The sequence below is a fragment of the Dreissena polymorpha genome, chromosome 15 (assembly GCF_020536995.1).
Source record: "Dreissena polymorpha isolate Duluth1 chromosome 15, UMN_Dpol_1.0, whole genome shotgun sequence".
NCBI lineage: Eukaryota > Metazoa > Mollusca > Bivalvia > Myida > Dreissenidae > Dreissena > Dreissena polymorpha.
This window is the reverse complement of record NC_068369.1, coordinates 59,516,706-59,531,866: the sequence shown is the minus strand read 5'-3', so window position 1 is coordinate 59,531,866 and position 15,161 is coordinate 59,516,706. Positions and strand designations below refer to the sequence as shown.

Here is a 15,161-nt window from a genome sequence, read left to right as displayed (position 1 = left end):
AGCCAGTGCAACTTAACAGAAATAAGTATAATAGTTTTCTACACCGACAACAATGTGCCAACTTTATACAAGGTAAGTTGTTTACATTATTTAAAATATTTCAAGGCTTACAGTATACAACAATAAACAGCTGCCAATGTAATGTCATCGTTTTTTAATTTTAATAAGCCCGTGGTTAATTACCCTTTTTAATCTTATGGTTCAATGCATCTCTAACACCTTCAATGGACATTCTCGGCTCGGGTACTACTTACCGGTACATGTACCCGCGGTACTCTTAACTTTACTTACATGTAGCCCGGGTACGGTAAAGAAACTTAAACATACCGCAAAGATTAGATTGTATCCGAGTTGTATATCTGCCAAAAATCCGATTCGTTTAAACATGCTAGCGATTAAAAGTAAAACAATATTGTTTACCTTAAAAAACTTCTCTTTAAAAAAAATCTGCATCAACATGCTTTTTAGTAGAGTGTTGAGAGGACGCCCGTAGGAATAATCAAGTAATCAAGAATACGTCTCTGTTTCTGCTTTTATTTCCTTCATGTATAATTACGATAAGGATTGACGACTAACATTGACGGCAATGATAACAAGCATTGAAAACTAACACTACGACAAGGATTGGCGACTAGATGTAACATTGACGATTCTCTACAATAAATGAAATTACAATAAAGAATGAATAATACGATTATAGTACAACAGATCTGCTATTCGAAGTATAATATGATAGCATACACTCATAAGAATAAAAGGTTTCATAAATAACAATTTGAAACATTTTCAATAAATATCGAAATATCTTATACAATATTTATTACACAGCATGAATTATTGTTAAAACATAATATAAATACCAAATATGGTGTTCCCCATTAAAGGACCTCGCAAACCAAAAAATGTTTCTTTAAAAAAACTAGACGGTAAAAAGTGAACGTGCGACATCGCGGAAAATATACTTTGACACGTCATACAATGACGCGACTTTAAACAATTTAAGATTTTAAATTGAATCACATTAATGATTGTAAAAATGAGTTTTGATATACATTGTATAAATGCCATTTAACAGAAAATTGACATAAATGTAAACATAATTATTTTTACAAAATAGCCGACAACAACCGATTAGTGTTAAAATTCCCGGGTATGTTTTAGTATATTTACCGTACCCAGGGTACGAGCCTTACTAACTGTATTATTATTTATCTCACACCGACTACCTTTACCTTGTTGTGTTTCAACCTGAAATTTTATGTAAAATCCGGCTGTCTTTACTTTTATTTTCATTCATTTGATTACGCAATTGTTGACGTATCTCGTGGAAAATTATTTGAATCTTTGGATTTTAGTGACGACAAGCTGGAAGTGTCAATTTATTTTTTACAATGAATCTAAGATGTATTTAATTTTTGTGTGTTTGTCATGCATAGTTCAGTGTTTTCCAGAAAAAATTGAGTAGCCAGTTATTGGCCGGCAACTATGCAGTAAAACCAAAGCATTTGTGACATTACTTGATATTTTGGGAAAAGTAGCCGGCATCAAGAGTTAATGTAACCGGGCAAGATCGCTAGCAGCCGGTATTTAAAGAGAACACTGATAATATTAAACTAAACTCTACGACGGGATTACAGCTTTGTAAAATTGTTTTTTGGGTGATAATGGTTAGTATTCATACTAATGTTTTAAAAAAATATCGGCTTTAAATTTAATTTTGAGAATGGGATGGAAGAACAGAAAATGAAGAGCATACAGGGATGGAAATAAGTGGTTTACCGTGAACCCGGGGCAAGTAGATTTTGGCCTGGGCAACTCAATTCAAAAGTTGGTAAACTTCTTTTTTTAAAAGCTTAAACAATTCACTGCAATAAAATTGAAAAACAATTGATCACCATGGATCAATACTAGTTAATAACATTCATTATTTAGGAATAGGACATGATTCAATTCAGGCTCATAATAAAACATCATGCATTGAACATGTGTTGTCAGCAAATGTATTTAATTATCTATTATTTTATTAAAAGAATGTATAATATTCACATGTTCATATTTCTGGGCTCGTTATTCTTTATCTGGGCAACCAAATACTAAAGATGGTTGCCCACAATAGTAAACAGTTAGTTTCAAATCCCTGGCATATCATTGTATCTCTATTGTTATAAGCATTGCATTAAAGTTGTGATTGAGGTTAGCCTGTTGTTTATGGTATATTTACATTTTAGCTTGACTGTTATATATGAAATATATAGTCGAGCTATCCTACTCAACCCGGCGTCGGCGTGCGCATTGGAATGTTTGCGTACCACCTCAAATTATATCCTATGTCCATTGACATATTGCTTTTATATTTGCATACTTCATTACCGACATAACCCCAATCTATAAACAAGAGCAGACAACTCATTTACTGTATCAAGCATTTTAACAGAATTAGGCCCTTTTTCACTTAGAATAATATGCATATTTGATAAATCTATGTTAAAGTTTGCATATGACCTCAATATTTTTTATGTCACTTGACATATTGCGTTTCATACACCATGTATTTTGCTTATTAACCAACATGACCCCAATGTATAAACAAGAGCAGATAACTGTAATCAAGCATTTTGTAACAATTATGGCCTTTTTTTTCACTTAGAATAAGCATATAATTGATAAATCTATTATTAAGTTTGCGTACCACCTTAAATTGCCATAACTTGTTATTATGCTCCCCCCCAAATTTTTTAGGGGGAGCATATAGTCGCCGCTTCGTCTGTCCGTCGGTGCACAATTTGTTTCGTACCCAATTTTTTTTACCAAATTTATATATGTACCCTTTTTTTTTTCGTACCCAAATAGTTTTTTCTACCCTAATTTTTTCGTTCCCTATAGGTTTTCATAACCAAATTTTTTTTGCCCCAATTTTTTTTTTGCACAAATTTGTTCGAACCACAAATTTCTTTAAACCCATTTGTTCGTACTCACATTTTTTTCGTACCCAAATTCGTTTTGTTCCCAATTTTTTTTGTACCCAAATTTTTATTGAACCTTTTTTTTCGTACCCAAATAGTTTTTCGTACCCTAATTTTTTTTCATAACCAATTTTTTTTTTGTACCCACATTTTTTTGTACCCAATTTTTTCGTACACAAATTTGTTCGTACCAAATTTCTTCGTACCCATTTGTTCGTACTCATTTTTTTTCGTACACAAATTTTTCGTACATTATTTTTTATTTGTACCCATTTTTTTCGTACCAAAATAGTTTTTCATTCCCTTATTTTGTTTGTACCCTTTTTATCGTACTCAAATTTGTTTTCGTACCCAAATTTGTTTTTTTTTTCCTACCCACATATTTTTTCGTACCATTTTTTTAGAAATAATCAATTTTCAATTTGATTTCATCTCTCCACTCATTCCATCACGCGAACCCCTTAAGGTGTCGCACTCTAGTATGGAATGAGTGATGTATTGGACGTCATCATTGATGACGTTCAATCGAACGAATGATAAAGGGGGCTAACTTTCGTTAAGCTGGCGAGAATCACTGCGATTTGAGTTTCTTGAAAACTGGCCTAGCACGTTTGCTGAAATTTGACATGTATATGGACAAGAATGCGATCTACCTGTTTGCGTAGGCGTTATACCTGGGAAAAATATAGTTTTTGATTAAATCACGAAAAAGTTTCGCAAGTTTGACAAAACCGGATATACAAAATGCGGTATGCGGATATACCGAAGTCCTACCGAAATCCCCGAAATTAAACTTGATAAAACAATGTTTCATTAGTGATTTCAGTGTATTTCGCAACGATCTATATTAAAATACGCAGTTTTTCAATACACAATCAATATTAATGGGGATTTCGTGGGATCTCGTGGATTTCTGGGGATTTTGGTAATTACGGGAAATTCGGTATTTCTTCACACCCGTCAAAATGGTCGACTTCGTCAGAATGAACGCTTAGAAAGTATTTACAAAAAAACATCATCTCAAACGATGTAAAGTGAACGCTACTTATCTGTTTTGTAGATAAGTATACGATCCATTGGAAAACACTAACATTTGACATAAAAAAACGCCAGTGGATATGGAAATCTTCATCGTTTGAAATAGCAGACGGCGTCGACCAAAGGCGAAAAGATCGCGAGAAAGTATTCACAAAATAACATAATTAAAAATGATGTCAAGTGAACGCTAATTCGCTGTTAAGTAGATAAGTATACGATCTATTGAAAAACCATAACATTTGACATAAACACCCGTGGATATGCAAATCTTCTGCGTACCAAATAGCAGACATCATGCGGCGTCTAATCTGAGTCTACGCTGTTTGCCAAGGCCGATAGTATAATGAATGGAAATGCACAAACTCAGCAACTGGCAAGCATATATGCATTAGTAGATTGTTTCGTGATTATTTAGAAACGACTACATAATTCTTTTGGTTCAGCCAGTGCAACTTAACAGAAATAAGTATAATAGTTTCTACACCTGACAACAATGTGCCAACTTTATACAAGGTAAGTTGTTTACATTATTTAAATATTTCAAGCTTACAATATACAACAATAAACAGCTGGTACAATGTAATGTCATCGTTTTAATTTTAATAAGCCCGTGGTTAATTACCCTTTTAATCTTATGGTTCAATGCATCTCTAACACCTTCAATTGACATTCTCGGCTCGGGTACTACTTACCGGTACATGTACCCCGGGTACTCTTAACTTTACTTATATGTAGCCCGGGTACGGTAAAAAAACTTAAACATACCCGCAAATATTAGATTGTATCCGAGTTGTATATCTGCCAAAAATCCGATGTCGTTAAACATGCTAGCGATTAAAGTAAAACAATATTGTTTACCTTAAAGAAACTTCTCTTTAAAAAAATCTGCATCAACATGCTTTTTAGTATGAGTGTTGAGAGGACGCCGTAGGAATAATCAAGTAATCAAGAAACGTCTCTGTTTCTGCTTTTATTTCCTTCATGTATAATGACGATAAGGATTGACGACTAACATTGACGGCAATGATAACAAGCATTGAAAACTAACACTAACGACAAGGATTGGCGACTAGATGTAACATTGACGATTCTCTACAATAAATGAAATTAACAATAAAGAATGAATAATACGATTATAGTACAACAGATCTGCTATTCGAAGTATAATATGATAGCATACACTCATTAGAATAAAAGGTTTCATAAATAACAATTTGAAACATTTTCAATAAATATCGAAATATCTTATACAATATTTATTACACAGCATGAATTATTTGTTAAAAACATAATATAAATACCAAATATGGTGTTCCCCATTTAACGGACCTCGCAAACCAAAAAATGTTTCTTTAAAAAAATCTATGACGGTAAAAAGTGAACGTGCCACATCGCGGAAAATATACTTGACAACGTCATACAATGACGCGACTTTAAACAATTTAAGATTTTAAATTGAATCACATTAATGATTGTAAAAATGAGTTTTGATAATACATTGTATAAATGCCATTTAACAGAAAATTGACATAAATGTAAACATAATTAATTTTTACAAAATAGCCGACAACAACCGATTTAGTGTTAAAATTCCCGGGTATGTTTTAGTATATTTACCGTACCCAGGGTACGAGCCTTACTAACTGTATTATTATTATATCTCACCGACTACCTTTACCTTGTTGTGTTTCAACCTGAAATTTATGTAAAATCCGGCTTTCTTTACTTTTATTTTTCATTCATTTGATTACGCAATTGTTGACGTATCTCGTGGAAAATTATTTGAATCTTTGGATTTTAGTGACGACAAGCTGGAAGTGTCAATTTATTTTTTACAATGAATCTAAGATGTATTTAATTTTTGTGTGTTTGTCATGCATAGTTCAGTGTTTTCCAGAAAAAATTGAGTAGCCAGTTATATGGCCGGCAACTATGCAGTAAAACCAAAGCATTTGTGACATTTACTTGATATATTTGGGAAAAGTAGCCGGCATCAAGAGTTAATGTAACCGGCAAGATCGCTAGCAGCCGGTATTTAAAGAGAACACTGATAATAGTAAACTAAATCTCTACGACGGGATTACAGCTTTGTAAAATTGTTTTTTGGGTGATAATGGTTAGTAATTCATACTAATGTTATTAAAAATATCGGCTTTAAATTTAATTTTGAGAATGCGATGGAAGAACAGAAAATGAAGAGCATACAGGGATGGAAATAAGTGGTTTACCGTGAACCCGGGGCAAGTAGATTTTGGCCTGGGCAACTCAATTTCAAAAGTTGGTAAACTTCTTTTTTTAAAGCTTAAAACAATTCACTGCAATAAAAATTGAAAAACAATTGATCACCATGGATCAATACTAGTTAAATAACATTCATTATTTAGGAATAGGACATGATTCAATTCAGGCTCATAATAAAACATCATGCATTGAACATGTGTTGTCAGCAAATGTATTTAATTATCTATTATTTTATTAAAAGAATGTATAATATTCACATGTTCATATTTCTGGGCTCGTTATTCTTTATCTGGGCAACCAAAATACTAAAGATGGTTGCCCACAATAGTAAACAGTTAGTTTCAATCCCTGGCATATCATTGTATCTCTATTGTTATAAGCATTGCATTAAAGTTGTGATTGAGGTTAGCCTGTTGTTTATGGTATATTTACATTTTAGCTTGACTGTTATATATGAAATATATATAGTCGAGCTATCCTACTCAACCCGGGCGTCGGCTTGCGCATTGGAATGTTTGCGTACCACCTCAAATATATTTCCTATGTCCATTGACATATTGCTTTTATATTTTGCATACTTCATTACCGACATAAACCAATCTATAAACAAGAGCAGACAACTCATTTACTGTATCAAGCATTTTAACAGAATTAGGCCCTTTTTCACTTAGAATAATATGCATATTATTGATAAATCTATGTTAAAGTTTGCATATGACCTCAAATATTTTTTATGTCCCTTGACATATTGCGTTCATACACCATGTATTTTGCTTATTAACCAACATGACCCCAATGTATAAACAAGAGCAGATAACTGTATCAAGCATTTTGTAACAATTATGGCCTTTTTTTCACTTAGAATAAGCATATAATTGATAAATCTATTATTAAGTTTGCGTACCACCTTTAAATTGCCATAACTTGTTTATTATGCTCCCCCCCAAATTTTTAGGGGGAGCATATAGTCGCCGCTTCGTCTGTCCGTCGGTGCACAAATTTGTTTCGTACCCAATTTTTTTTTTACCCAAATTTATATATGTACCCTTTTTTTTCGTACCCAAATAGTTTTTTGTACCCTAATTTTTTCGTTCCCTATAGGTTTTCATAACCAAATTTTTTTTCGTACCCAATTTTTTTTTTACACAAATTTGTTCGAACCCAAATTCCTTTGAACCCATTTGTTCGTACTCAAATTTTTTTCGTACCCAAATTCGTTTTGTTCCCAATTTTTTTTGTACCCAAATTTTTATTTGAACCTTTTTTTCGTACCCAAATAGTTTTTCGTACCCTAATTTTTTTCATAACCAATTTTTTTTTCGTACCCACATTTTTTTGTACCCAATTTTTTCGTACACAAATTTGTTCGTACCCAAATTTCTTCGTACCCATTTGTTCGTACTCATTTTTTTTTTCGTACACAAATTTTTTCGTACCTTATTTTTTATTTGTACCCATTTTTTTCGTACCAAAATAGTTTTTTTCGTTCCCTTATTTTGTTTGTACCCTTTTTATCGTACTCAAATTTGTTTTCGTACCCAAATTTGTTTTTTTTTCCTACCCGCATATTTTTTCGTACCATTTTTTTTTTAGAAATAATCGATTTTCAATTTGATTTCATCTCTCCACTCATTCCATCCCGCGAAACCCTTAAGGTGTCGCAACTCTAGTATGGAATGAGTGATGTATTGGACGTCATCATTGATGACGTTCATTCGAATGAATGATAAAGGGGGCTAAGTTTCGTTAAGTTGAGGCATATAGCCGCGATTTGAGTTTCTTGAAAACTGGCCCAGCACGTTTGCTGAAATTTGACATGTATATGGTCAAGAATGCGATCTACCTGTTGGCGTAGGCGTTATACCTGGCAAAAATCAAGTTTTCGAGTATTTGTGTTTAAATACTTTTATGGGAAAGGGCACGCGCACAGATAAACATTGTGACGTCACTTCACAAACAGCGTTAGACATCCGCCATCTTGTAACGCGACAAAGAAACTCAGTGTTATTAATTCAATAAACACAGAAAATATTATTGTGTTTAATTATCATTAATACAAATGTCTATATTTTGTGCAGCGGATGTTTATTCAGACGGATACGACAGAATTACGTAGTATCATTGTGTACTTTACAGTAGATTTTACTACGGAAGAAATTTATTATATCTCACTCAGTCACTGACAAAATGAGCTTGACACATAAACAACAACCGGATCGGATTTACATCCACATAATATTGTGCGAATCCGATGCAATTCAAATTACTAATGTTTGATAACGTTTGATGAATTCGTTATGTCAATATGCATTAACTTTCAAGGGGAATAATTATAATTGAAATGTGCGATTCAATGACAGTGTTATATTGGGATAATTAGTCGTTAAGCCGTAACAGATAAGTATTTAGTTGTTGTGTTTCATTTTCAACATAGTTTTACCGTTTTTTCCTTAAAGTAAAACAGTTCAGTCGTCATTATATCTTGAATTTTAAATATTGAAATACATGTCGGATATTTTATATTTTCGGACGTTGCTACGTAAGCTAGTTGTCAACATAATTATTAAGATACATATTTATCTTTTACCATACAGTTGTGCAGCTGTTGTCTACTTAATGACGCGCTGTTTAATGTCTATAATGTTTTTCTGCCCGTGATGATAATAAGTCTTCAAATCAACAAACCCCAGCAATGTGAATGGTCTGTCAACATTAGAAAAATATTAGCTAAAGAAACTTCAGCGTACAATTTATATGGTATTGACATACCTGTACTCTGAAGCCAACTCTGTATCGAAAGTCAACCAGAGTCATAACATATTTATGTCACGCTATAAATCAAAGAATACTCATTTTCTTGGATACATTTCTACATATATTGGTGGATGAATATAAATTACTGCATCGAGGAATATTTTAAGGTTTAAATGTTTCAAATGCATCTAACAATAGATGAAAATAACTCTCATCAGTCTGAAATTCACAATTTTGAAGCCATTGTCGCTTTGTCCAAGACTAGTTTTCATTTGGATACTGTCGGATCATCCTTGACATCTTTTGCTGATATTGTAAACATTACCTTTGTTTTCTGAAATCTATTATTTGTGATTAACAACATATGTCTGGTGGATTATAAAACTGATTTCAGTGTGAATCGGGTAGTTTTAAATATTTACTTTGAGTTTGTATTTACACTACAATTTGTTAACCAAACAAGCCAGAATATTCTAAAATACCGGGAAATGTCATTCTGAATTTGAAAACACTTGAGCACATGGTATACAAATATACAAATACAAATTTTATTTTAAGTCAGTTTGTACATAACAAGTATAACATTAACATCTACATTTTCACAACAATAACACGTATACTGAAAGCGCTTGGACAAAGCGGAAAGAATCCGGGTATTTCAGACCAGGGTATTTCCGGGACAGATTTACTCGTTATGCAAAGGAAAAATATGATATGCGTAATCGACAATTTCAATTGGGTTTCGGAACGCATGGTTTTATTTTTCTATGCGTAATCGGCAATTTTACATTGGGTATTTACACAAATGCGCACCTAATCTGTAGCTCTGTTACAGTAATCTGTGAAACAACGTCATTCATAAAACAAAAAAATATGTTTGACCACAACGGTGGCTAATAATGTTTAGGAAAAATACAAACAATATAGATTTATCTATAACATAACATTTTAGAATTTTATCATGCATTTATAATCCCGGGTGTACTTTGTCCAGGGTTTTCCATGGAAATCCATGGAAAATATGAGGCTGGAGTATTCGGACTAAGTTTCCAGCCTTTTCCAGCGTCAATATTTAAAAAAAAGGGTGGAAAATTGTCCATGGTATGTGGAAATAGCCTGGAATAGTTTCCATGGTTTTCCAGGCTCCCTGGAATAATTACCATGGAACAATTTCCAGGGTTTTCCAGCCAGCATGGAATAAATACCGTCCGAATACTCCATGTAATCTGGAAAACCATGGAAAACCATGGATTTTTTTCCAGGGTTTTCCAGATTACATGGAGTATTCGGACGGTATTTTTTCCATGCTGGCTGGAAAACCCTGGAAAATGTTCCAGGTTTTTTCTTTGTTTAATATTCCATGGATGCCTGGTATAACATGGAAAATTGTCCAGCGTTTACCATAGAAAAAGAAATTTCTGGTCTAAAAACAATATTCATGTATTAATGAATACAATACTCACAGCTTAAATAAATCATAATTTAAGGTTAGATTAAAACAAAACAAAAAATCAACATAATGCCTTAGTTTCTTCGATGTATTATTTTGTTCACAATTCATCAAAATATAACATCAGATTACAAATTGTGTTACATTTATTTAACAAATTATTCAGATCAAACAAGTGTTGTTTAATACATGCTTACAAAGCCTCTAGGTCCATTATCATAAATCAGGCCCTTACATAACAGAACAGGCGCTACTTTAAAAGTTAAAAAGTATAATGCAACCTTAACAACATGTATTCAAAGTAACAAAATACAAGCAAGTCAAGTAATATACAGTAACAATTCACGAACCCTGTACAAACGATATACAAGAAACAAAATGAAAAATTTAAGTTATTTTAGCTACTTCATGTTTGTCACAATATATGTAGCTGCCCATGAGAACAATTAAGGATACTATTTTTCTCAGCTACTTTCACTTTAATGCAATTTAGGTGCTCAATTTCATTAAAATACTTTTATATAATTTTATTGTTCAAAGAAATTCAGAACATGAATGCATGTACATGTATTACTTTCCAAGTGACAGTTTAAAATATAATTGCAAGTCTAAAACTTGTGAAGGCAGCTTAGTAAATTATAAGTACCCAGGTGGGATAAAATTACAGTTTTTAAAAACTTTTTTGTTAATTAGCTGGGCTTCAGTAGGTCGTGGATCTTTTATAGAACTTGTACTGCTGTTATACTGTACGGCTCCTGCATGATCTCTGAAAGAAAAACAAAGCAAACAATATTACAAGAAAGTCATAAGTTTTTTACATTCATCTGTAAAAGTAAATGTGCAGCAATCATATGATTGAATATCTATACTTCAATGCTCATTCATATTTTAATCTATTTTAGATATTTCATATCACTGCTCAATTCGGTACATCTGGCTTTTTTGTATTTGAGCGAACATTTACGATCCTAAGTAGTTAGCAGTTATTTCTTTTCCATTTACTGAAATTTATTCTCTTAAAGTTTGCAAGCGGGCTTTAATCTACTTGCAAACAGGCAACCACACAGGAAAACTGAGACTTTCAAGTGAATAAATTGTTGATTTAACTTATATTTTTATATGACTCTCTTTTATTTTGAAATTTATATTGTTGTTTTCTTAAATGCCCCAAAACGGGGTACACTAGCATGTATCTGGAAACTCAAACATATATAGGAATTTTATATTCAGATATTGCTATATGAAAGATATGCTAATTTGCTAATTCATATAAAAATAACCTGTAATTGAAACTAGATCAAAATATTGGATACCAAAAAGACAAAATACTTTCAGGTGGTTAACACTAAATTACTTATATGAGCCCGGGGCATAACAATATTTACCATGAATTTGTGGCCATGTTAGTCCTCTTGGTAAATGCGCCAAAAGAGCCGCTTTGCTGTCTTGGGTTATTTCCCTGCCAAACTCTGCAGTATCTTCCATCAACTGGTCAGCTACAGTTAAAGCACATAATGAAAATGTATATAGAAAATAATTCAAGTATTGTTTTAAATATTTAGTAAAATTGTCTTAAAATAATAACTTACAATGAAGTTAATACATCACAAAGCATAGCATAACAAAATTTGTAGGTATGATTAGTACAAATTTATTATTGCTATAATTAGAATGATGTGTAATTCTATTGGTATGAAAATGTACAGTGAAACCTAAAAAACAATGCTATTGGTTTAATTAATTTATTTATAAACATTAACAGCATTAATGAGCATTGAGTTCTCATCATGCACAGCACATAACTCCCTTAGCCTCAGTTCCCTAGCCATGCATTATAAACTTCCGATACTACATTCAAGCTTATTAATATCTCCACATAGGACTTCCTTTATCAAGCTGCAAACTGCACTTAGTGAAAATGTGTGTGACAGCTGCTTTTAAACTTCTATATTTGCCATACTTTTACCTAAAATGTCACATAAAAAAGGTCTACAATGATGACATAAGAAGAATAAATTTAAAGGAATATTTAGAAATAATGAAAAGCACAAACCTTCAGTTGTTGTTCTATTCCTAGACAGACTTCTGAAACACTTGTATGCATCACTTTTTAACAACATTTCATGTCACTTTCCAAATGATATCCATACATTATTATTTTAAGAAATTCTTGTTAATGGAAAAACTCATTAAGTTAAACTCTACTGTTTGTGAAATTACATTAACTTCATTTTAACAACAAGTTTAACCATCATTTTTTCTTCAATACGCCTTCTCCATAATTTCAATCTAACAGGTAAACTTTCTGTATTTGAACTCAGCCAATCAGAAAAGGCTGTGATATTTTATAACCAATAGATTAGCCGCAGACACATCTGACTCACACACAGGCTTTTCAGATAGTTTGTTAATTGCAAACCTGGACTGTAGTTAAATATTGAGTGTGTATACACCTTGAACAGGGTTAAGGAATTTAAACTTGTAGACATTGCTTTGAAAGTTACTACTTTTACTTCTACTACTAGTACTACTACTACTACTACTACTTCTGCAAAACTACTACTACTATTACAACAGCCACAACAACAACAACAACTACCTACTACTACTACTACTACTACTACTACTACTGCTACTACTACTACTACTACTACTACTTCTACTTCTACTACTACTACTACTACTAAATCTACTACTACTACTACTACTACTACTACTACTACTGCTGCTACTACTGCTACTACTACTACTACTACTACTACTTCAACTACTACTACTGCTTCAACTACTACTACTACTGCTACTGCTGCTGCTACTGCTGCTGCTGCTACTACTCCTGCTGCTGCTGCTACTACTACTACTGCTACTGCTGCTGCTGCTACTATTACAACTCCTGCTGCAGCGACTACTACTACTACTGCTGCTGCTGCTGTTACTACTACTACTACTTCTACCACTACTACTGCTGCTACTTCTACTTCTACTACTACTACTACTACTACTACTACTACTACTACTACTACTACTACTACTAGTACTTTAACTACTACTGCTACTACTACTGCTACTACTACTGATGCTGCTGATGCTGCTACTGCTACTACTGCTGCTGCTGCTACTTCTACTACTACTACTGCTGCTGCTGCTAATGCTACTTCCTTAACTACTACTACTACTGCTGCTACTAGTATTGTTATTATTATTTATACTACTATTGCTACCATTACTGCTACTATTCCTGTAAATGCTAAAACAACAACACAATAGTAACTGCTACTGTCACTTAAATTTGCACCAATAGTATAATTATCAGTAGTTTAACTGCTTGTACAACTTATACAACAACCACTTTTACTTCTACTCCTACAACATATTCTACTGCCAGCACCAGCATTACTACTTCTACTACTACTACTACTACAACTACTACTATTTCTGCCCAAACTATGCACATCGTTTTATGTTTTATTCATATGTTGTGTATATTGTTGAACTCTGATTTACTTTGAATAAAATGTGTTGCATTTTTATAAGTTATTTTCTCCTCTTATAAAGTCTAAGTTTTTTCCAGGGTTAGCTGAAAATGTTAGAGTCTTTTCCATGCTTAAAAAATTCTATGTTCCACTTTCCATGCTATCTGGAAATATTTTCCAGGGTTATCCAGCCTAAATCCAGCGTTTTCCATACCTTTTCCATGCTTTTCCATCCAAGGCTGGAAAATGCTTGGAAAAAAAGTCCACGTTTCATGGACATTTCTAGAACAAAACCCTGGAAAACCCTGGAAACTGTTTCAAATTCCAGGGATTACCATGGAATTCCATGTTATACCATGGATTTCCAGCCTAAGTTCCATGATTACCCTGGACAATGTACACCCGGGATCACTCATAATGAGATTTCAATATACAGTTACATGCATAGACAGTTTTTTTAAGCCAGTGCCTTTTGAATTCAGAAAATAAGCAAGATAAACCATAAAATTGGGAAAAATAGAAAGTAAACCATAAAATGGAGAAAAATGAGGCATTATTAATATGATTATAAATAACAGAATCACAATAATATTGTTTTCAAGTGCATGATTTAGTGCATTTTTAAATTTATATTATAAAATGCTGCTTGAATTTCTTTTTACCTTTCATATGTAAAAAAAGAAATATCATCTGCTAGTGCAAAATATGACTGGTCATTTCGTAGCAAAAGAGAAGAAAATAAGTGCATTAAATAAATGAATTAATATTTTTGTATCTGGAATAGTTGTATTTTAAATCGATCCTCCACCCTATTATGGCCGAATAAGGGCTAAATTGCTTTCCAACTTGAAATGAAAAGGCATATTGGTTGATCGTGTAGCGTTTATGTGCAAAATTTGAGGGCCAATTGATAAAGCTTGTTGATGCCAAAACAGGTAATAATAATAATTTATTATCAGGTACATGTACACAAGCAAATAAGTATATTTAACCCTTTCAGTGCGGGAACCGAATTTTAAAGGCCTTTGAAAACAGTTTGGATCCAGATGAGACGCCACAGAACGTGGCGTCTCATCAGGATTCTAACTGTTTGCTATTTTGATAGTATTCTTTGAAAAAAAATCGAAGAAAATGCTAATTTTAGAAATTCAGCAGACGACATTTTAGCAGACGACAAATTTCCCAGCATGCAAAGGGTTAAGATGCTTAAGGTGTGGAAGACTCATAATCAGGTTTGTTGTC

General features: G+C 32.8%; 1 long non-coding RNA gene across 1 annotated transcript; it reads right to left on the bottom strand.

Annotated features, from left to right (window-relative positions):
* Nucleotides 1-10,520: 10,520 nt before the first annotated feature.
* Nucleotides 10,521-12,689, bottom strand: LOC127860513 (uncharacterized). Its single transcript, XR_008039826.1, has 3 exons — nucleotides 12,500-12,689; nucleotides 11,832-11,942; nucleotides 10,521-11,212 (listed from the first exon to the last, which is right to left on the bottom strand). It is a non-coding gene; the product is annotated as an uncharacterized LOC127860513 (long non-coding RNA).
* Between the last annotated feature and the right edge of the window lie 2,472 nt (nucleotides 12,690-15,161).